The sequence below is a fragment of the Stegostoma tigrinum genome, chromosome 17 (assembly GCF_030684315.1).
Source record: "Stegostoma tigrinum isolate sSteTig4 chromosome 17, sSteTig4.hap1, whole genome shotgun sequence".
NCBI classification, from domain to species: domain Eukaryota; kingdom Metazoa; phylum Chordata; class Chondrichthyes; order Orectolobiformes; family Stegostomatidae; genus Stegostoma; species Stegostoma tigrinum.
Window position 1 is genome coordinate 21,323,862 of NC_081370.1, and position 22,710 is coordinate 21,346,571.

General features: G+C 40.7%; 1 protein-coding gene across 1 annotated transcript in view; it reads right to left on the bottom strand.

The window, feature by feature from the left end:
• The window catches only part of LOC125459490 (protein phosphatase 1 regulatory subunit 32-like), a 91,158-nt gene extending 71,075 nt beyond the window's left edge, over nucleotides 1-20,083 (bottom strand). Inside the window, exons 1-3 of the mRNA XM_059651866.1 lie at nucleotides 20,075-20,083; nucleotides 3,793-3,882; nucleotides 201-318 (exon numbers count right to left, since the gene is read on the bottom strand). The gene's annotated coding sequence lies outside the window, so the exon portion shown is untranslated. The remainder of the gene's footprint in view (nucleotides 1-200; nucleotides 319-3,792; nucleotides 3,883-20,074) is intronic.
• Nucleotides 20,084-22,710: the final 2,627 nt, after the last annotated feature.

A 22,710-nucleotide genomic window follows, 5' to 3' on the forward strand; every position in this document is an offset into this window, starting at 1 on the left:
AAACACCCACCCTATCCCACGTAGCCCATTTCCCTGGGGAACACACTCTCACCTTTTGCAACATGGTCTGGGTGCAGAAAACAAACTAAAGAGAAAATAGAAATTGTACTGTCTCATCTATATCTGTCCACTTCGATTGTTGCACACTGCAGTGTCTTGACAGGTTTTCCAATTGACCATTCTTAGAAAATCCCTCTTACCCAAGGATTGGGTTGTCTAATCTGTCTAAGGATGATGAGTAGCATAAAACAGGTCTTTGATTGGTCACATATCCAGACCCATATCCCTCGGCTTGCCTGGGTTCAAATCCTTCATGACCTGGAATACAAATACATCATGGTTTGTGTTAGAAATTTGATCCTTGATTTTTCACTCTGTTTCTAACTTAATTACATCTCCTCCATTTGGCATACTGTAAACTTTCCCATGACTGGAATTGGTGCCAATCAGTACACTTGCAAATAACAGATTTAATTTGGGCCAGAACAATCTCATTTTTGTATCCCTTCCAATAAGCATTGAAAATGAGAGATGCAAGCTGAAACATTTTTTGGAGGTACTGTTTGAGCATTATAAATGATTTGGTCAACTTTCCATTATCTCATCTAATAAGGTGAAATCAAATGTGATGTTAATAATAAACCCATTAAAGCCATACCTGCTGGGAATGCCTAATTATAAATTGAGCACTCATGGCCCACAACTTTAATGGACAACAATGTGCGATCTGTAGTAGACGCTATCTAGGTATATACTAATGGCAAATTTGCTAAGTGCTAAAATCACCTTTCGTTTCTGATGAGAAGGCATTGGAGGTGACATGACAAGCAATAGCAACACATCTTCAAATAATAGAGGTTAAGTACAACAGAAACAGAACATAAAAGCTCATAAAAGTTCTGAAGGCTAAATGTATTTGAGCCAAAGAGCTAAACTGTATTTACTTTGTTTATCTGCTCTCTTAATAGCGCAACAGATTTTACAACAATGGCAATGTGGGAGGTGAAGATGATGTAAATTTTAGTCTCCACACTTCCAGTAGTTGTGATTTTCGGATCCATAGTAACTGCCAACACCTACAATATTTCACCCAAACAGCTTTTCTTCATGTATCAGTGAGAATCAGCAAGCAGTGATTCTACAGTCAGACAGGGTCCTGCTGAACACTGAAGTGTGGGCTTTACAACAGTCTCTGGAAAAAAAATCAACAGTGGAAACTTATACAAATCTTGATTTCCATCCATTTGAAAGACAGAGATGCTGGAGCCAGTAGGAACTTCTGCACTGCTGTCCCAATTTACACTTACACTGTGCCTTTCATTTAGCAATAATATCCCATGTCTCATGGAGACATCATCAGACGAAAATGGATACTGAGGCAAAGAAAGGGATAGTAAGAGAGGTGACTAAAACTTAGCCAAACATATGGGTTTTACCTAAGTCCAGAAAATTTTTGTTCTGGTGAAGAAAAGTGGAGTAGCTAAGGGATGGTTTCATAGCTTTGGGATGGGGTAGTGTTGGTGGTTGGGATTTGGGGGTAAACTGCAGAAATAAAAAGAGGTCATAAAAAAGTATTAAATAGCACAGAATTGGTTGTATTTGGAGATGACAAAGGCACGGATGTGAGCATGAGCAGTAAGTGAGGCAAAGCACAAGTTAGGAAACGAACATGTGACAGAGAGCTTACATAGTAAAAGCTTAGTCATAACTCAGGGTCAAATTGAACATCTAAGTTGTGAACAATTTAGTTCAATCTGAGATAGTGGCAAGTGAGAGACAAAGGTGCAGAATGAGGATAAAACAGGATGAGCTTGATCTTTCCAATGTTTAACTGAAGGGATCTGTAGCTAAACCAAGGCTGGATGTTAAACGAGTAGTCACAGAACACAAGGAGCAGAGAGTTTGAGAGAATTGATAGGGGGGTGGATGTGCATGGCGTATGTCATTTTTGATGATGTCTCCCAAGGACAGTCTAAAATGAATAAGAGGTTTTGGGAAGGATTAGACATAGGTCCATGCGAGGTTCAAGAAGTAATAGCATGGGGACAAGGGATGAAATAACTTCTCAAAATATTTTGATAATAATGTGATTAGTAGTAGAATCAAGAAAAGGCCACACGGGACAATAAAGCATAAATATCAGAGAAGAATTATGTCAGTTAATACCAACAGTTGCTGAAACATCAAGGAAGTTGAGAAGGATAAATGCACCCTGGTCAGTTCAGACAATGTTATTTGTGCATTATAAATGATTTGGAGTTTGTTTGGAGTTGTGCAGTGTTTTCATAGGGGCAAGGTCAGGAGATGACTGGGATTGAACATGGAACCACCCTCCCCCCCTCCCATTCCATTCCTGGGACTGTGCACCTCTGTGCAAGACATGATACTGCATATACTTAGCAAATGGCCATTAGAGGTAACAATCTTAAAGATTTTCCTGGATGAGCAGATTATTTATAAAATACTCATAATTTCACAATACTCCAGTAATTAAACAGCTGATCTCCTGACAAAGAGCTGACTCAGTAATGCAAGCCATTAAACATCTGTCAATTGTCAACACAGAAGTCAGGAGCCTACCATCTGGAGCCTAAAGTCTTCAATATTTAAAAATTAGTTTAAGGAGTTTATTTTTAAAGTGGGAGCCAGCTGTTCTTTGTAGAGGTTATGAAAGCTGAGTGAACTCCCAATAGTAATGTCTATTTCTTCAGTCTAATCCTGAGCACTTTTTTTCATCCATGGAGCACAGATTCATGCACACAGTTTTCAAAGATTCTGCAAGAAGTACTCTTGGCAAATATTATCACATTTCTAGGAGATATCTGCAACTGTTGGCATATTCATAGGGTCTCCTATTCTTAGTTGAAACAAAAAACTGACACATTTTGACAGAGGGTCTCTGGAAAGAAATCAGTGAAAATATATAGAAATGTTATAAACAGCTACACGTGGCCATTCATGAAGGTACAACATGAGGTCAGGAGAAGCTTAATAAGACTTACCCACAAATATCTGCAAGACCTTTTTTAAAAAATGCAATAAAAACTGCAAAATTTAAAAGCAGAACTCAAAACATCCACACTGTTTTACACGATGAAAATTAATACCTAACCCAGAGAGGGAGATAGCAGGGGGAATAATGTAGCAGGGGAATTGTGCTGGGCTGCAACTCCCAAAGTCTCAGCAGCTGAGGCAGGGACAGAGATTGAAATAGGGAATCTTGGTGATGGAAAAGATTAAAATCAGAAGTTCACCTCAGGGTCAAAGAAGTAAATTAGCTCAGTTCAGCCTGAGATTGTAGCCAGAGAGAGGGATGGAATGATGGCTGTTGAATGGGCTTTGTAATATAGGCCTCGCGAAGGAAAACAGCCAATTTCACTTCAATTTACATGTCACGAAAGGACAAGGGTATGGTATGCAGTAAAATAGCTTGGCATTGTACGACACCATTTTACACAGGAACCTTAAAATCATGGTGACATAACAGAGTTTGTGCCCATTAATCTGGGCTGGATTTGAACTACCTGCAGGCCCGGTCATATTATTCAGCCTCTAACCTGAGTTCCCTTTTAGTCCTGGACTATCTGCAGCTCTTTGGGATACTGTATGATTTAAAGCCTACAGATCTCTGCACCTGGCATGATATTGTTGTTTGAATACTTTAGATCATTAACTTTCTCAGAAGATGCCAAATTTATGGGCTGATGATTCAACTGCAGACTCTTACATCAAGCTCTCATCTCTTCCAAAAGAAGCCTCAGCACCACTACAGATTATTTTGCATTCTCTTACCATACGATGTGGAATATGTTGTGGAATAGAATTTCAGAAGGTTGGCATCTGCTCCAAAGCTTGTTTTTGTATAGTGTGGTGTGCGATCCACTGAAATCAAAGCCATTCTGCAGTAAATATGTTTGAAAACAAAAGATTTTTATATATTAGTACATAGACTAGAGGCTAGGTTTTTTTTGAAATTAGGTGGAGATCATTAATTAGATTTCCATTCATTTAAACCCTCATCCAATTGTTTTGTTTGTGTTTGCATTGATAGCAGAATGCTGGCCAATTTCCAATCAACTATATTCAAATTAAGCCACAACACAGGGATTTAGGAACACAAGCAACATTTTTAATTACGCTGATATCGCATTTGGCCATTTCTCTGCCCATTTGAAGTGTTTCACCAAAATGCATTGCAAGGGGAATGCATTGAAATGCCCACTAGCAGAATTTCTCGACGCACATTTCATTTTCTTCTGGTTTCTAATTATCCACAGGAAAGTTTCTGTAAAATATTCTGGCATTGTTGTTTTACTTGTTGCAATAGCCACCCATACAGAAAATGAGGGCCCCAGGTTCAATATTTCAATATTCTCTGGCCTCACTAACTATCCTCACAATTTTAAAAAACCCTCAAATAATTAGGCTCTTTTGATCATATTTTTGATATACTTGGTTTGCCAATGTGATTCTTTCCACTTCCCACACCCACTCCCTTTCTGGGTGAAATTTCGAATGAACACCAGGTCAGGAGCACTTCAGTCTGAAAACCTCATGTTTGGATGCTGCAGGATGGGTAGACAGAGAAGAGAGTTTGAAGTATATCATCAACTCTGGCAATGACGTTTTCATTTAAGTTGACAAGGTTCCTTTGGTTGTTTTGTTTTTGTTACAGTGCAGTAATCAGACCCCTTTCAAATAAAGAACTCAGTTGGTAAGAGGTTATTTATGGGTTCCAAATGTAGTCTTATGGTGTCTTACTGCCAACTATAACCTAAATTAAGGTGGTTGAAATGAACTTCACAAGGACAGCAGTTGGTGGAGATTTTTATCACCTTAGTCTGAACCAGTTTTGAACATTGCTCCCAGTAACAAGACATCAGAATAGGCCAAGTTATTATGCGCTCCTGGAAATCAGACAAAGCTTTATTCAGCAATTCATTGTGGATGGGATGAAAAAAAATCACACAAGTTTCTCCCCATCTAATTAATATTATACAACCAAAAATGGAGGACAATTATTAACATTGCTTAATATTATGAGGATCCATAGCAGTGACTAACACAGCTTGATGTTTTGGGCTGGATTTTATACACTACTGCTGGCTGCGTTTTTCGACGGGGCTGAGGCACTAAAATGGTTCAGGTGGCCAAATCATCACCTTGCCACCCATTCTGATCCAGTCCCCACAATACAGGGGGATGTTAGGTGCCCCGTCGGCTGCCTGGCCTTAGGCCTATTGAAACTCCTGATTGCCCAGTTCTGAGCATTGATCCATCCCCACTTCCATAACGCACTGGGCAGCACTGCCAGAGTGAAAAGGCCACTTTGTAAATACTTGCAGCCCAAGGAGGAGGGTTGGCCACAGACATGTGGTAGGCAGGCATCTCCAGCACTTACTTTGGAATTAATCCTATATACTTCTGAGTACAATTAAACCTGGAGTAGACCCTGAAAGTAGACAGTCATCTAAAATAAGTCTTTCCTGAAACTCCTTCAAAGATATCATTGTAAAATGTAATGCTACAGACTCAGCAGGGGAGATCAAGAGGGTGACCTTGAATTGTGGACAGCCTAGTCTCGTGAGAAATTTTGCACAGTCTTGTGCCCAAGGTAGGGCTGTAGTTTGGCTATGGAGCTTAAAGCCTACACCAAGGATAGCAGCTGCAAGTAATAATCCCAAGCCAAACAGCATACAGATTGGAAATCATAAGGTGTGTTTGATGGTGGGAGAGGTCATGGCATCAGCATTATTGCTTGCAGGTCAGTCTTCGTTCAGCAAGTGAGTGTAATCCACCACACCAGGCAAACTAACTTTGCAAACAAAACTAAAGGAGATGCAAACTCTTTGATGGGCAAGCTGCAATATCAGGATCATGTGCAAAAGACTGGCAGATGATGTGCAGTTGGTACAGTAATCATACAAAACAGCTGCGATCTACATGGAACTGAATGGGCTGAACATCCCTAAGAGAGGTCATGCCTCTTCAGCCAGAGGGTGGTGAATATATGGAATGCATTGCCACAGAAGACCATTGAGGCAAGTCAGTGAGTGTAATTAAGACAAATAGGTTCTTGAGTCGTAAGGGGCTCGAGAGTTATGAGGAGAAGGCTAGAGATTGGGGTTTAAAAAAACATATCAGCCATAATCGAATGGTAGAACAAACTAGATGGATCAAGTGGCCTAATTCTGCTCCAGAACTTATGTTCCTATTGTCTTATGGTTTTGCGAGAGCAGATCACTGAAGGAGAAATGTTACACATTCATCTGACAGGGAAAAAATTCAGAGGAAACCTGGGCACAAGAACTAAGCTTCACTGCAATGAACTCACTACGCTTTGGTGGAGTTCAAATAAATGGTTCAGAATGTGTTCTCTCCATCTAAAATCAGGGCATTGGCACCAACTGGATCTGACCATCACTTCCTGTGATTGTCTGCATAACATTAACAACACATCCAACTATCACGGCACTGAATGTGACACAGATCACTCCCTGTTATGCACTAGGCTGGGAATGCAACACTTCAATATTTTTCATTCAAAATGTTGTCCTCATATCAAATCAGCTATACTGCCTACCCAGATAAAACCAATAGCTCCTTGATTAGGTGCTGTCTGCCACACTCACAGAGTGCAGAAACTAAATGGAACATACTTTGAGATATCATCCACACATAATGTACTCTCAATATATGAGAAACACTAAGAGCTGCTTAAAGTCCAACAGATGGTAAATAGACAGAGTGTCCATCAGGAAGCCAAATATTACAGTCCATGGTGTTGCCTGACCATCACTTACCTGCATTAACAAAGTAACCCTGGAGGTTGTTGATAGCTTTCCACTTCTACGGTTTCCACAATCACCAGCAATCTATCACTTGATGCTAAAATCAACACACGTATTAAAAAGGCTGATGTCCAAGCTGAGTAAGGGAATGCAGAACAACAGCAAACTGGCTGTCTATCAAGCCTGTGTACTTAGTACACTCCTCTAGAGAGTTAGACATACAAGAGAAAAAGCTGAACAATTCCTGCCTTGCCTGCTCAGATGTTTCCTTAGCATCCCCTGGCAAGACAGGGGGATCATCTCAGAGATCCTGGAGTATCCTAATTCTCTCAATGCTAGGCCAAATATATTTGTGTTGGCTCAGCCATGTTTATCTGTTGGATAATGGTTGGATAGCCAAAGACCATCTCTACGGTGAACAGGCCACTAGAGTTCCTGAACTTCAATAGGCTTTGCTTAACGCAGAGTTGACCACCACGACACAAACTGTCTTCTCATGAGACAGAGGCTGTCACAACCAAGAACGGTCTTAATTGAGGAGCTATATCCCAGGCTTTGTGGAACCCAGAGAAATCAAAACAACAGAAGAGCTGAATTTGAACAAATGATTGCCAAGATATCCTTAAAATGCTGATAACACATACCTCCTTCCGTGATAGGATGAGATGCAGGGCTTGTTGTCATATTGAGCTTCAGTTATTTTGTAGGTTGTTTTCATCACTTTGAAGCATATTGCCTTCAATCCATCCTTCCCAGCTGCCAACTTTTAATGCAGCAAATTTATTTTGGATTTCAGAAATGGAAGAAGATCAACAGTGGCAATAGCTGGGTCAGTACCACAGCACACAGGTACCAACTGCACAAGGCAAAATCCCCAGAGGTTACAAGCAGAGGATAAACTTCTCGGGCCTGACACAGAAGCAACGAGACTCAAGGATCTGTGTTAGATAATTGCAGGCCTTTGCAGTCTCCTGCAAGAAAACTGTGTGCTATTGGGCTTCTCTGCTACCAGCAACCTGAGAAGTTAAAAAGAGCTGCAGTTTAACTCCCTTCTCTTGAGACAACTCACTCAGTAAAGCATGAAGAGGGTTCCATGTTCGATTGCCAGTTTGAAGAATTAGGTGGGGAACAGTTGGGGAAATATAATTGGTCTCAAGTAGAGAAAAACAGCCAAGAACTCCTTTCTCTGACACACAAGGCAGGATACGTGTACATTTGTATGTGAATGATGGATGAGATAGTCATGTTCACACAGTGCTTTCACCTGCAGGCAGTTATTACCTCAGTTCACATCTGAAAAAAACTCAGACGAGTTGGTAGACAACTTCCACTCACAGGGCCACAGTCCAGCAGGAGTGAACACATTGAGAGCAAAGAAGATAAACACAAGGGTCAAGTTTTTTGAAAAAGAAAATCATTTTACCAAATTAATATACTCATTTCTTATAAAAGATTCACCCCGTCCAAACTGAGTTCTTTTCCATTTATAGCTGTAGTTCCCAACGTCTTTAAACAGCAACTTTCCTCTTAAGATGGGCCTCCATTATATTCAATCCACACACAACTTACTAAGCACTCTCTGCATCCTGGTGTTTTCCCAAGGACGGTTCATTCTGCACAAATGTCTATGGAAGCCACTCCCCAAACTATACACAACTGCATTTAACTATTTTTTCAAACCCTCTTTAATTTTAGAGGAACTGTACTGGACTAAATTAACATAGCCAAATGAATATAAGAATGCAAAAATGGCTATGAGGGCTATCGAACCAGCTTCGCTTACAGACCCTATGTAATCTACTCTATTGTAAACTCCACCATACTTACTCGCAATCTTCATGCAATATGCAAAAGATTCATCTCCAAAAACAGAACAGCAAGACTCTAAAGTATCTACACTTACAACCATTACTTTCCAAACCCGTTCTGTTTCTATCAACAAAAGACATTACAATCATTTCAGCCACAATGTATTTACCACAGCACCAACAATCCCCTTTTCAATTAGACGGTTATCTAACTCTTTTATATCTGATCCTAAGAATTGAGCTTCTGAGCTTTTCAAATGGTCACAATTACCAATTACCTTATTTACTTTGGGCATTGTGGTGGCAAGTTGGCTCAAATGGTTTGTGTCTAGTGCTAATACTGTAAAGGTTGAGGGTTTAATCTACTTGCTGGCATCCCTGAAAGACTAATTCAGGGTTCTTGTGATGCAGTGGTCATGTCCCTACTTATGAAGCAGGAGGACTGGGTTCAAGATCTACTTGTGTCAAAGTTACACAAGGGCATCTTGAATAGGTTAATTAGAAAATAGCTTTACTTCAAGCATGTTTTTTTTTAAACACTGTTTTAGAGAATTATAAGCAGAAACATCAAGATGCTTCTCTGACAATTTCAGTCCTATTTCTTGTCAAATGTAAGTCACACAATATTTTTTCCACCATTCCCAACACTTCCCTACACCCTCACGACACCTTCCCATATAATCACAGAAGGTGTAACGCCTGCCTGTTTACTTCCTCGCTCCTCATCATCCCAGGCCCCAGACACACCTTCCAGGTGAAGCAATGATTTACCTGAATTTCATTCAGTCTAGTCTACTGTATTTGCTGTGGTCACAGTGTGGTCTCCTCTATATTTCAGAGATGAAATGTAGACTTGTTGACTGCTTTGCAAAAACCTATGCTCTGTCTGTAAAAATGACCCAGAATTTCCTGCCACTTCAGCACACCACTCGCTGCTAATAGTTCTGATAGACAGTCTTCACCGACAAACTACTAACTCTGCTTTCTTCTCACAGATGTTGTCAGACCTGCTATGTTCTGGCAGAAATTTACATTTTTGTTACAGTAATCAGTACAACTGTCAAGTTATCAAAAGCACACTGATATTCTTTTGTCCATTCTCATTTCTTACCTTTCTTTAATAAACTCATCAAGGAGCTACTACAATGCTGCAATTCTGAATGAAATTCTTATAAAATCCATTCACGCAAAGTTACTGCAAAATAGAGTCTAATGTACAGGAAATTCCAAGATAGCCTTGCTTTTTGTTTCGCTCAGTGATGGCAGATATTGTCCCACCATGTGATCTAAATAAGTCACTTTTAGCTTTGTAAATTTAATCATGGCAAACATATGTCCAAATTGGCACTTTATAACCAATCTAGCAGTCCATTCAAATGTTGTAAATGTTCTTTAGTTGTACTGAATACAACTAAGTCATTTATGTATATTTCACACTTGCATAATCCTTCAATGACCTTGTTGGTTAATGGTTGAAAGTTGATGGTGCATTTTTCATTCCAATTATCATGACTTTACTTAAATAAATTCTATCAGGTGCTACAAAAGCTGATATGTTTGACTGTGGCCATCTATGGAACTTGCAAATTTTCTATCAATAAGTCAATTTTTGAAACAAACTACTGTATTGAGATGATTGGACATGCAATCATCCTCTCCCCATGGACTTGGATGTGAAAATGCCTTTATTACTGCACTGCTTTTGTGGTATTCAATATAGAATCATAATCCGTCTGGTTTTGGTACCATCATGGTTGGTGAGCTCCAGCTATTATGACTCTGTTCAATAATGTCATTGTCTCTCATAAACTTGATTTCATCCCTCACTTAAGCTAACTTATCTTGCTTAAGTCTTTAAGCATGTTATTTTCTGGGTAATGCATCATCCACATTAACATCATGTATAGTGCTAAGATGTCGACTGATGTTAGCATTGGACAAGGCAGAATATGAAGTAATGGCTTGTATTCTTTTGAATTTAACCTGACAGTCTTTCACTAAAATATAAAATCCAAGTGACAGTAAAACATGCTTGCTATACAAAAAACAACTAAGTTATCTAAATGTAACAGTTGAAATATTTAAAAAAAGCCCATCTATATGAAACAGAGTCACTTTATAGTTAGTCAAGAACAAGATGTTTCTTCGCTACCCAATCAGTACATCTGACTTGGCTGCTTTTTTCCCTCATTTCCTGTTGTATGAGCTGCGAAATCTTTTTCTCAAATTCACATACCACTGAGATCTTAAGGCTTTCTCATTTTTGAGAAATTAATGCAGATTTCTAACCCAACTGTGCTGGTCTGGATATTTCTCACAAACTATTGAGGTAACTGACATTGAGGTAACTTATATGCTTTTTCAAACAGAAGGAACATTTCAAGCCTATTTCACAGCAATATCACAGTGAAATGTGATTTAATTACTTACTGTAATGATGTTGCTAGTGTTACCTTTCCAAAAATTTCTGCACATTCACCAGATGTGATTCTTTTTATTACCGTCTCTCCCCGAGATGCACAAACAAAAACGAGTTCTGCTGATAAGGATTTGTTCTTTCTGAATTGGACAAGTGTGTGTCCCCTCTACATCTCTCTGCCACATTATCCTTAGATTAGTGAATGCTTCTGTTGTACTGGGCATCGGTAAAAGAAAATCTCGAATGCAGTGTGTAGTTTTGGTCTCCTTGTTTAAGGAAAGATGTGAATGTATTGGATGCATTTCAGAGACTGATAGCTGGAATGAGGATAGATTGGACAATCTGGATTTGTTTCTACTGGAGATTAGAAGAGTGAGGGATTATTTGATGAAAGGACATAAAATCTCGAATGATAAATGTGAGCAGAATGTTTCCTCTTCTGGATAAGTCCAGAACTAGGGGATTTTTTTAAATTAAGGGTTCACCCTTTCCGGGTAAAATGAGAGGAAATGTCTTCTCTCAGACAGCTCCATTATATTTGGAGCTCCTTGACTCAGGAGGTGGTGGAGGTTTTGAAAGCTGAGGTAGATAGATATTTAGGGTTGTATGGAAATATGGAGTTCAGAATACAAACAAGTCTTATTGGAATGGTTTTGTTGAATTAAAGAGCAGGCTGAAATGCCTACTTCTGTTGTGATTCATATGTTCATTTGAAAACAAAAACTTCAGCAATTATCTCTCCAGGTGATTTGTTTGGGCATTTAGCTTAAATCACATGATTACTTGAAAATGTTGTTTTGATATGATGCTAAGAGAATTAATTTCTTGCCCTCAAAAAACCTTCACAAAATTGACATTAACAACCCGTTTACCTCTATTTCGAGCTGAAGTTCCCAAATAATGACAGTAATAAATTATAAACATGTAGCACAATTTTTAAACTTATTATAAGGCAGCTGGTGCCTTTAAAATGGATGTGTGTGCTCTCTCCTCTCCATTCCCGAGAGCTTTTCCAGAGTTCTTAGAGAGAAGCTGTGCTCCACATTTCTAGGAGCCAGGCTCAGAAGAGCGGGTAAGAAATACAGAGCAATGTCGAAGTGTGGAAAAACTTCGAACCGACAATGAAGGCCGTTCCGCAGAAGATCCAGGCCATTGGAACTCATTGTATCACATAACCTGGTAAATCAACAATCTTTGCTGCTGCTGTTCTTCTGCCCTCTGGTGGACACTGCAAACGTGTTCATGTGAATTATAGCTGCAAAACATCAGACTGTAACGGGCAATGATGTTACATCTGTAGAAGCGTCCTTTCTGGGAATCAAAGAATTCATTTCAAAGAAAATAACATACTTACATCTATTATGTCTGAAGGAGGTTGTTAATGGAGTAATATGCATACTTAGTTTTATTTATTTTGTTTAAAAAGGTACATCAGCAGTTATCATACTATCCTGGTGTAGTGATAACATGACTGTAGAATGTCAGCTGTTGCCTTCAACTGTACTCCAATCAGTTCAAATTGGCATTTTATTACAAGCTAAATTAAACAAGTTGTCAAGTTTTGACCTGGATTAGGCTACAGACAGCTGAGCTGAAACTAACATTTTACCAAAATGCAATGAAGTTGGTCAACCTCCCACGGAAGGAAAAAAAATGAAAAGACCCTCATCTCCTATTTTTAACTCTACAGCTTAAGGTGAATATTCACATGTTGGAGTCTAAAACATTGCCTGCAAATATCAAGCTTGGAAACAATTAAATCACGCAAGAAAATACACGAACAGGCTTGTATGTCAAGAAGCTGTTTTTGGCAGAGAGGAATTTAGGGTGGAGAACTGAAAAGCTGGGGAACTCTCTCTTTCCCACTGTCTGTCAAGGAGAAAGAGCACCCAGTGACAGTAAGGATTAGTAAGTAACAACAAAATACCAAGATCTCAAAATGTAACTGCGACATTCACTGATGTTAACAGTCTAAGTCTCCAGTGAAACAACCATAATCTCAATTTACAACTTTACATCACAAGAACTTTCAAAAGTTCAAGACAGTTTTGTTTTATTTTCCTTTTGCACTATGCCATTCTTAGCTTTGTACCTCTGTGTATGTGTGCGCGAGAACACACAGAATACCACAAAGGATATGTGTTTTGACATTGCATTTTTGTAATTTTCTCAACATTAACAGATAACATCTTGGCTTAAACAGCTAACAGCGTCTGAGATGCAGCAGTCCCTAAAGCTCTTAAAATACTGTTCGCCACTCCGCCTTGCCATTAAAGAGGAACTGAAATTATTCAAACAAGAGAACAAGTCAGAAGCACTAAACTGAGGCAACTTTGGAGGCTCTACAAATTAGAACATGTCTTTTTGGAACTGAGAATGATCTTAATCATGAAATCATAAAAAACAGAAATAGAAGTGGCTATTTGACGTCGCCAACCTGCTCTGCCATTCAATAAGACAGTGGTAGTCTGACGGTGACCCTAACTCCACTTCTCTGTCCATCGTTTTAATAAAATCACCTTTCATTCTACTAAATACCCATATTTATAGGCCTGTCCTGTTCCCCAAAAGGCAACATCCTTGTCCCATAAATTAACCCAGTTAATCCTTCATGAACTGCCTCCAATGGAAGCATATCCCTCCTTAAATAAAGAGAGCAAAAATTGTACATAGTAGGCTGAAATAAAAACAGCAAGGCTGGGATTACACAGCAGGTCACGCGCCAAAGGAGAGTGAATGAGAGATCACGTTATTAATCTGAAATGTTAACTCTGTTTCTCTTTGTTTTTACTTCAGACTTGGAGCATACATAGTATTTTTCTTTTGTGTTGAAAAATAGCTCTAGGTGGTCTCACTAACACCATATATGCTGGTAACAAGTCTACACTACTGTTAAAGTTCCCTCTCTATTCCAATAAAGGACAACATTCCATTCATCTTCCTAATTCCTCGCTGTATCTCTGTGCTAACAGTTTGCAATTCATTTATGATGACACCCAGATCCATCTGTACTGCTATGTTCTGCAGTGTCTCTCCATTTTAGTAATATATGATGTTTTCCATTCTCGCCACAAAGAGGACACCCACATATTTTGACACATAATCCGCTCTCTGACAAATGTTTGCTCACTCACTCAACTTTGCAGCCTGGGCATATTCAGTGGAGGTGATGAAAGTTTTACTGATAAACTGAAAATGGGTTGTTGCAATCTCCCCTCTTTTTAGGAAGGGCTGACCCATTCCGTGCCAGTCATGTAACTTCGCAGCAGCAGGCTTTCACCAAGTGGAAGGACCCAAGGGCACAGACAGCATCAGCTGAGAGCTGCCAACCAATCAAATGCCAGGAGCTCTACATTCGTCGGAGTACAGATTTTACAATGGCCAGACATTCAATAGCATAGAATGATCATAGATTCCCTACAATGTGGAAACAGGCCCTTGGGCTGAACAAGTCCACACCGACCCTTGGAGCATCCTACCCAAACCATTCCTCTACAAACCACCTAAGCTACACATCCCTGAACACTGTGGGCAATTTAGCATGGCCAATCCATCGAGCCTGCAAATTTTTGGACTGTGGGAGGAAACGGAGCACCCGGAGGAAACCTGTGCAGACACGGGGAGAATGTGCAAACTCCGAACAGACAGTTGCCTAAGGCTGAAATCGAATCCAGGTCCCTGGTGCTGTGAGGCAGCAGTGCTAACCATTGAACCACTGTGCCAACATAGACTAGATCTTACAGAAACCCTATAGTGCAGGCTCTGAAAAAATTGCCAGAAGTTAAATATTCCTCTGGGCAATTCCTTTAAGCCCAGTATTCTCTGTAGGTCTCCATAGAAGTCAAAGATTTTGAACGGTTCCAATGAAGTTAAGTGAAATATTTTAACCAAGAAAAGTTAGACAATTAAATGCATAGTCTAATTCCTGTGTAACTACTTAGCAGTCACCATACTCATCTCACACACCCCAACTCCATCACTCCCACAACACTTCCACACCCAGACTCGGATATGACACTCCTAGGATCTAATCAGACACCACTCCACCCTCCCCTAGCTAATGGCCAGAGATCACAGGGACACAACATCCAGAATCTCCTCTTCAAAATGCAGAGCTCCCTTTACTTGTAACAAAAAGCGGAGCCAAAGGGATAAACTGTGTGAGATTGAAACGCCCCAGAAAATCAGACCCTGTGTAAACAGTCCGAGTCTGTGGAGTTCTGACCACCTGATCCCTTGTGGCATTGGAATCTGGGAATTATCAAGCTGGGTAAAACTGGCATCAGAACTTGAAACCTCCCACAATGTGTGCACTTTAGGACTTTATCAGGGCACCAAGGCAAACTAATGATAGCGGTTGAGTTGGAGTCCTCTCTTCATATCAGGTTTTAGCGATTATTTGTTCATGCTTTCCAAAATGCAATACCTTACATTTATCTAAATTAAGCTCCATCTCCCACTCCTCAACCCACTGGCCCGTCTGATCAAGATCCTGTTGTACTCTGAGGTAACCTTCTTCACTAGCCACTACACCACCAATTTTGGTGTCATCTGCAAACTTACTAGCCATGCCTCCTATGTTCACATCCAAATCATTTATATAAATGATGAAAAGCAATGGACCCAATACTGATCATTGTGGTACACCGCTGGTCACAGGCCTCCAGTCTGAAAGGCAGCCATCCACCACCACCTTCTCTGTCTTCTACCTTGTACAGAAGCCAGTTCTGTATCCAAATGGCTAGTTCTCCCAGTATTCCATGTGATCTAACCTTGCTAACCAGTTATACCATGCGGAGCTTTGTCGAATGCCTTACTGAAGCTCACAGAGATCACATCCCCTGCTCTACCCTCATCAATCCTCTTTGTTACTTCTTCAAAAAACTCAATTAAGTTAGTGAGACATGACTTCCCACACACAAAGTCATGTTGACTATCCCCCAATGAGTCCTTGCCTTTCCAAATACATGTAAATCATGTCCCTCAGGATTACCTCCAACAACGTTCCCACCACCAATTTTAAGCCCTCCAGTCTGTAGTTCCCTGGGTCTTCTTTACCACCTTTCTTAAATAGTAGCACCACGTTTGCCAATCTCCAGTCTTCCAGCACTTCACATGTGGCAATCCATGATACAAATATCTTACTGAGGGGCCCTGCAATCACTTCCCTAGCTTCCCACAGAGTTCCAGGGGACACCTGATCAGGTCCCAGGGATTTATCAATCTTTGAGTGTTTTAGCTGATCTTTAGGAGGCCTTATTCTCTCCTTAGTTACCCTTTTGGTCTTAACATATTTATACAATCCCTCTGGACTCTCCTTAACCCTTTTTGCCAAGGCTATCTCATGACCCCCTTTTGCCCTCCTGACTTCCCTCTTAAGTATACTTTGTACTGTTCTAATGGTTTACTCGATCTCAGCTGTCTATACCTGACATATACTTGCATCTTTTTCTTAAGCAAAACCTCAATTTCTCTTGTCATCCAGCATTCCCTAAACCTAGCCTTGCTCTTCAACCTAACGGGAACACACTGTCCCTGGATTCTGGTTATCTCATTTCTGCATGTTTCCCATTTTCCAGCCTTCCCTTTACCTGTGAACATCCACCCCCAATCAAATTTTGAAAGATCTTGCCGAATACCATCAAAATTGGCCTTCCTCCAATTAAGAACTTTAACTTTTAGATCCAGCTATTCTTTTCCACCATTGTTTTAAAACTGATAGAATTATAGTCACTGGCCCCGCAATGTTCCCTCACTGACACTCCAGTCACCTGCCCTGCCTTATTTCCCAAGAGGTCAAGTTTTGCACCTTCTCTAGTAAGTACATTCACATAGTGAATCATAAAATTTCCTTGTACACACTTAACAAATTCCTCTCCATCCAAGCCTTTAGGACTATGGTAGTCCCAGTCTATGTTTGGAAAGTTAAAATCCCCTACCACATAACTGAGATAACTGTATCTCCTTATAAATTTATTTCTCAATTTCCAGCTGACTACTGGGGGTGGGGGAGGAGGGTGAATGTCTATAGTACCATCCAAATACAGTGATCATCATTTTCCTACTTCTCAGTTCCACCTAAATAACTTCCCTGGATGTATTCCTAAGAATATCCTCGCATTGTACAGCCATAACGTTATCCCTAACCAAAAATGCCACTCCCCTTCCTCTCTCGCTCCCCTTTCTATCGTTCCTGTAGCATCTATACTCTGGAACATTAAGCTGTCAGTCCTGTCCATCCCTGAGCCACATCTCTGTAATCACTATGATATCCCTGTCCCATATTCCCAACCATGCCCTGAGTTCATCTGCCTTACCTCTTAGGCAAATTGCATTGAAATAAATGCAGTTTAATGTATCAGTCTTACCTCATTCTCTGCCCGCCCTGGCTGTTCAACTTGCCCCATTCCCCAGCTGTACCTGTGTCAGGCTGATGTCTTTCCTCACTATCTCTCTGGGTCCCAAAGACCCAGGGCCACCACCTCACCACCTCCCCCTCTACTAAAACCCCCAGGAGTAATCCAGACATTACCACTGTTGAGGTCCTCTTTTTTTAAATTCCTGCCTAACTTCCTATCTTTCCTCAGAACCACATCCTTTTCTCTTCCCGTGCTGTTAGTCCCAATGCGTACAATGGCTGCCTGCTGGTTCCTCTCCCTTTTGAGAAAATTTAGCACTTTCTACAAGATTTCCTTGATCTTGGCACCAGGAAGGCAACACACTTTTCTGATGTCTCATTGTCGGCTCCAGAAATGTCTGTCTGTGCCTCTGACTAATGAGTCCCCTATTACATTTGATCACTTGGAACCTGACAGACCCATCATTACATTCCAGCCAGTCTCAGTACCAGAAACTTGGCTGCCAGTGCTACATTCCCTATATTTTACAAAACAACATACTTGTTTGAGATAGGAATAGCCACAAGAGACTCCTGCACTACCTGCCTCCCTCTCCTACTTTTCCTGGAGGTAGGCCATCTTCCTGACTGTATCTGTGGTTTTCCTCCTGTTCTATAGCTGCCATCCATCACACCCCCAAGCTTCTGGAAATTCCTCACTGTCTCTAACTGCCACTCCAACTGATCCATGCATTCTGATAGAATTCTCAACTGAACACATTTCCTGTGGGCACAATTATCAGTAACATGAAAACTCTCCCCAATCTGTCACAATTGGTCAGAAGAGCACATCGCTCTGCTAAAGGCCAATTTTGCACCTTAACAATATACAAACCCAGAAAACAGCACAGTCTTACTGCTCTAAATGCACTGCTCCAGGCTAGCTTAGTACCTTTGTTTATATTTTTCAAGTTTAATCAGGAGATCTCAATAAAATGTATAATTTTTTTAAAAATCACTCCAGCCATTATTATAGCTTCACAAAATAACCAGTAAGGTTACATTTTAAAAAGCTACTTAGCTGCTCCAATATTAAATAGTCACTTTCTCCAACACTGATACACAATCAAAGCATTCTACAAGGAGTGGTGCAGAACTCTCTAAAATTTCTTTGACAACATCTTCCAAATTCATGGCTTCAACAGTAAGGAGGACAATGATAGCCTTTGGAATCATTACCATCTGCAAGTTTCCCTCCACATCATCCTGACTCAGAACTATAAAGTCATTCCTTCAATGAGACTGAGTTTAAAAAAAAGGAACTCTCTTCATAGAAGTGAGCAGTATGATGGCTCAATGGTTAGCACTGCTGCCTCACAGTGCCAGGATCCTGAGTTTGATTCCATCTTCAGGAAACTGTCTGGCTGGAGTTTGAACATTCTCCTTGTGTCTGCATGGGTCTCTTCCAGGCACTCCAGTTTCGTTCCACAGTCCAAAAACACGCGGGCTAGGTGGTTTGGCCATGCTAAATTGCCCATAGTGTCTGGAGATGTGCAGACTAGGTTGGTTAGCCATGGGAAATGCAAGGTTACAAGGATGTGAGGGTCTGGGTGGACTTGATGGGCCAATTGGTCTGCTTCCACATTGTAGGTATTCTGCGATTTTGGAAGTGCAGTGGGAATACTTATGTCCCTTGCGCTAATGACAGTTCCAGAAGGTAACTAAGTAAAATTTTTGAAGGTCAGCTCATGATGGAAAGTTAAGGGAATTGGTCTTGACAGTGATGCTCACATTCTATGAACAAGAGAGCTTTGCAACAGGCCACTGACGATCAAGAATTTTGCATCAGTAGGCTGTAGTGAGAGATTGGGTAGTGTGGATAATGGTGCAGGTTGCAAATGAGGGCCAAACGGAGTCAAGGATGGAATTTTGGATACTTTGAGATTATTGTTGAGGGTGGGAAGCAAAGGTGCATCCAGGTTTGCTGGCGTAGTTTAAAAAAAAGCCTAGCATGGGATCATACAGAACCATCCCGAAAAATGGTACGGGAAACTGACACATCTGAAACATGCCACCTTTCACATTCAAGATAATAAAATGTGAGGCTGGATGAACACAGCAGGCCAAGCAGCATCTCAAGAGCACAAACGCTGACGTTTCGGGCCTAGACCCTTTCACATTCAATTCGCTCATCTGAAATGCAATGTCTTCGGCTGTGCAAGCAAAACTGCGCAAAATGGCTATTTAAAAGCCCAGCAATTAAATAAATAATCGAGGATGGGATGTAATTAGTGACAAAATAAAGCTAACAGTATGATATTCAGCAACTTTAAGATAAAAAAGAATATAAGTTCGACTTTTCGATATGCCAATTTCACTGTAGAATTAAATTCCTGAGAGTTGTTCGTCCCTCCACACACACCCTATGTCAGTAATTACATTGTGGAAATAAAACTGGGGGGAGTCTTGACGATTGAATGCTGGAACATGGAACTTGACCCAAACCGTCTCACTGATGTATGTCGGGTGTTTCATTAACTTTTGGAGCTTTGATATATACCATCAATGCCTAAGGTTCTCAACTATTTTGACCATGACATTAAATAAGGACTCAGGTCCCAGGAACTCGGAACTAACAAGAGAATTACGATAAGGTTTGAAATCGCCGGCATCAGCCCCGGCTTCACTCAGCTAACCCACTGACTCTCCACTTCCTTACCTGCTGCCAGCCCAGTTTGCTCTCTGTCTCTCTCTCCCTCTGCCCGAACAGCGAGTTTCTGTTTGTAACCTAGCAACTGTTACCTCGGCAATAGAGACAGAAGTAACGTGTTAAAAAGTAGCGCACAATATTATGAAACAATCTTCAAGTATGATCCGACCAAGAGGGAAAAACTTTTCTCTTTCCTTCTATAACAGCCAATTCTCTTACCATCTGGAGTATTTCCTGTCGAGTGAGATCTGCGTACAGGGCTTGAAGGGTAATGCTCGGTAACAACTTGGACCGAAACTCACCTCGATTTTTGTTTTCATTTGAAACAGGCGAGCGTTAAAAATCACCTCCCTTTCGCGCAATCCTTACATCTTCCAGATTATGTTGCTGAACCTATGATAGCTTGCACGGCTGGAGTGTCAGATATCGTTTTAACAAGTTTAGTCTTTGAAACAATTGTGTAAAGATACCACGCATACTGCAACCTGTTGACAAGATATATAAATGAATAATAGAAAAAAAATGCTACTGCTGGATATATCAGGAATATCTTGGAAATAACCAGGAACGTATAATCATCCACAAGCATTTAAAACGGACCATGTCTTTTTATGTAGAACAAAGAACATAGAACAGTACAGCACAGTACAGGCCCTTCAGCTCACGATGTTGTGCCGAACTATTATTCTACTAAGGTCAAATACCCTGCATGCCCTACACTTTACTGTCCTCCATGTGCCTATCCAAGGGTCACTTAGAAGTCTCTAAAGTATCTGACTCCACTACCACTGTTGGCAGTGCATTCCGCATGCCCACCACATTCTATGTAAAGATCCTACCTCTGACATTTCCCCTATGCCTTCCTCCAATCGCCTTAAAATCATGCCCCCTCATAATAGTCATTTACACCCTGGAAAAAAGTCTCTGGCTATCCACTGTATCTATACCCCTCATCATCTTGTACACCTCTATCAAGTCACCCCTCATCCTTCTTCGCTCCAATGAGAAAAGCCCTAGCTTGTTCAACTTTTCCTCATAAGACCTGCCCTCCAGTCCAGGCAGCATCCTGGCAAATCTCCTCTGTACCCTCGCTAGACCTTCCACATCCTTCCTATAATGAGGTGACCAGAACTGAACACAATATTCCAAGTGTGGCCTAACCAGAGTTTCATAAAGCTGCAGCTGGGCAGCCCAGTGGCTCAGTGGTTAGCATTCGGGTTCGATTCCAGCCTCGGGCGACTGTGGAGTTCGCACATTCTCCCCGTGTCTGTGTGGATTTCCTCTGGGTGCTCCGGTTTCCTCCCACAGTCCAAAGATGTGCAGGCTAGGTGGATCAGCCATGTCAAATTGCCCGTAGTGTTCAGGGGTGTGTGGGTTATAGGGAGATGGGTCTGGGTGGGATGTTTTAAGGGGCAGTGTGGACTTGTTGGGCCGAAGGGCCTGTTTCCACACTGTACAGAATCTAACCTAATCTTGTGGCTCTTAAACTCAATTCCCCTGCCAATGAAAGCCAACACACCATACGCCTTCTTTACAACCCTATCAACTTAGCAACTTTCAGGGATCTATGTACATGGACCCCAAAAACCCTCTCTTCCTCCACCCTGCCATTAACCCTGTATTCTGCATTCAAATTCGACCGTCCAAAATGAATCACTTCACACTTTTCTGGGTTGAATTCCATCTGCCACTTCTTTGCCCAGCTCTGCATCCTGTCAATGTCTCGTTACAACCTACAACCGCCCTCCACACTATCCACAACTCCACCAACCTTCATGTCATCGGCAAACTTACTAACACACCCTTCCATTTATTTCATCCAAGCCATTCATAAAGATGACAAAGAGCAGAGGTCCCAGAACAGATCCCTGCAGATGTATATGGTGCCAATTTATATTTTGAAATACTTCCCTTAGTAAAAAAAATATGGAGTATAGCAATAGTACTTGTGTTCATATGCAGCAGAAAAGACAGGTCTTATTTTGGTCGGAATTTTGCTTTATCTTTCCCCCAAAACATTAACCCATCTTCTGATTTCAGATGTTAAAGGAATAGATTGTATTTTTAAATTTAAACTATATATAGTGTGATAAGGATGACATAAATCATCTTGCCTTGGGTTACTAGTAGCATGACATGTCGCTGGAAGTTTGCTGTGCTACTGTTTTTCTTTTGAAGATGCAATTTTAAATTTGCTTTTTCTGGGCTGGATTTGTTAAAATATTGAAACACTGTTCAGACAATTGAGTTCTTTTTAAACACAACACAAACTTGTTACTGTAAATTATAAAAGTTCACATTCTACCAAGCAAGTTATAAACAGGTAATCTAATCCCTGAGGAACTGAAACATTCAGGTCGAGTTGAGTTTCTACATTTCCTATGTTTGTTTGTTTTAGATCTCAAGTGTCAGTGGTTTCTGTTTTATTTTAGTCTTTGAGTTGTAAACTGTTTTGAACCAATGACTACCACAAGCGTGAACAAAGGAAATAATCTTCAAGGTCTCCTTGTCAGGCAAAAGAGAGATTAGGACAATGCTGTGGTGAAGACAAATCGTGAGCCTGTGTTTGTAAGTGTTGTGTGGACTTCCGCAAAGGTGACCAGTCTTGAGAGAAAACCAACTACTGGTGTGAGTTTGCCTCCAAC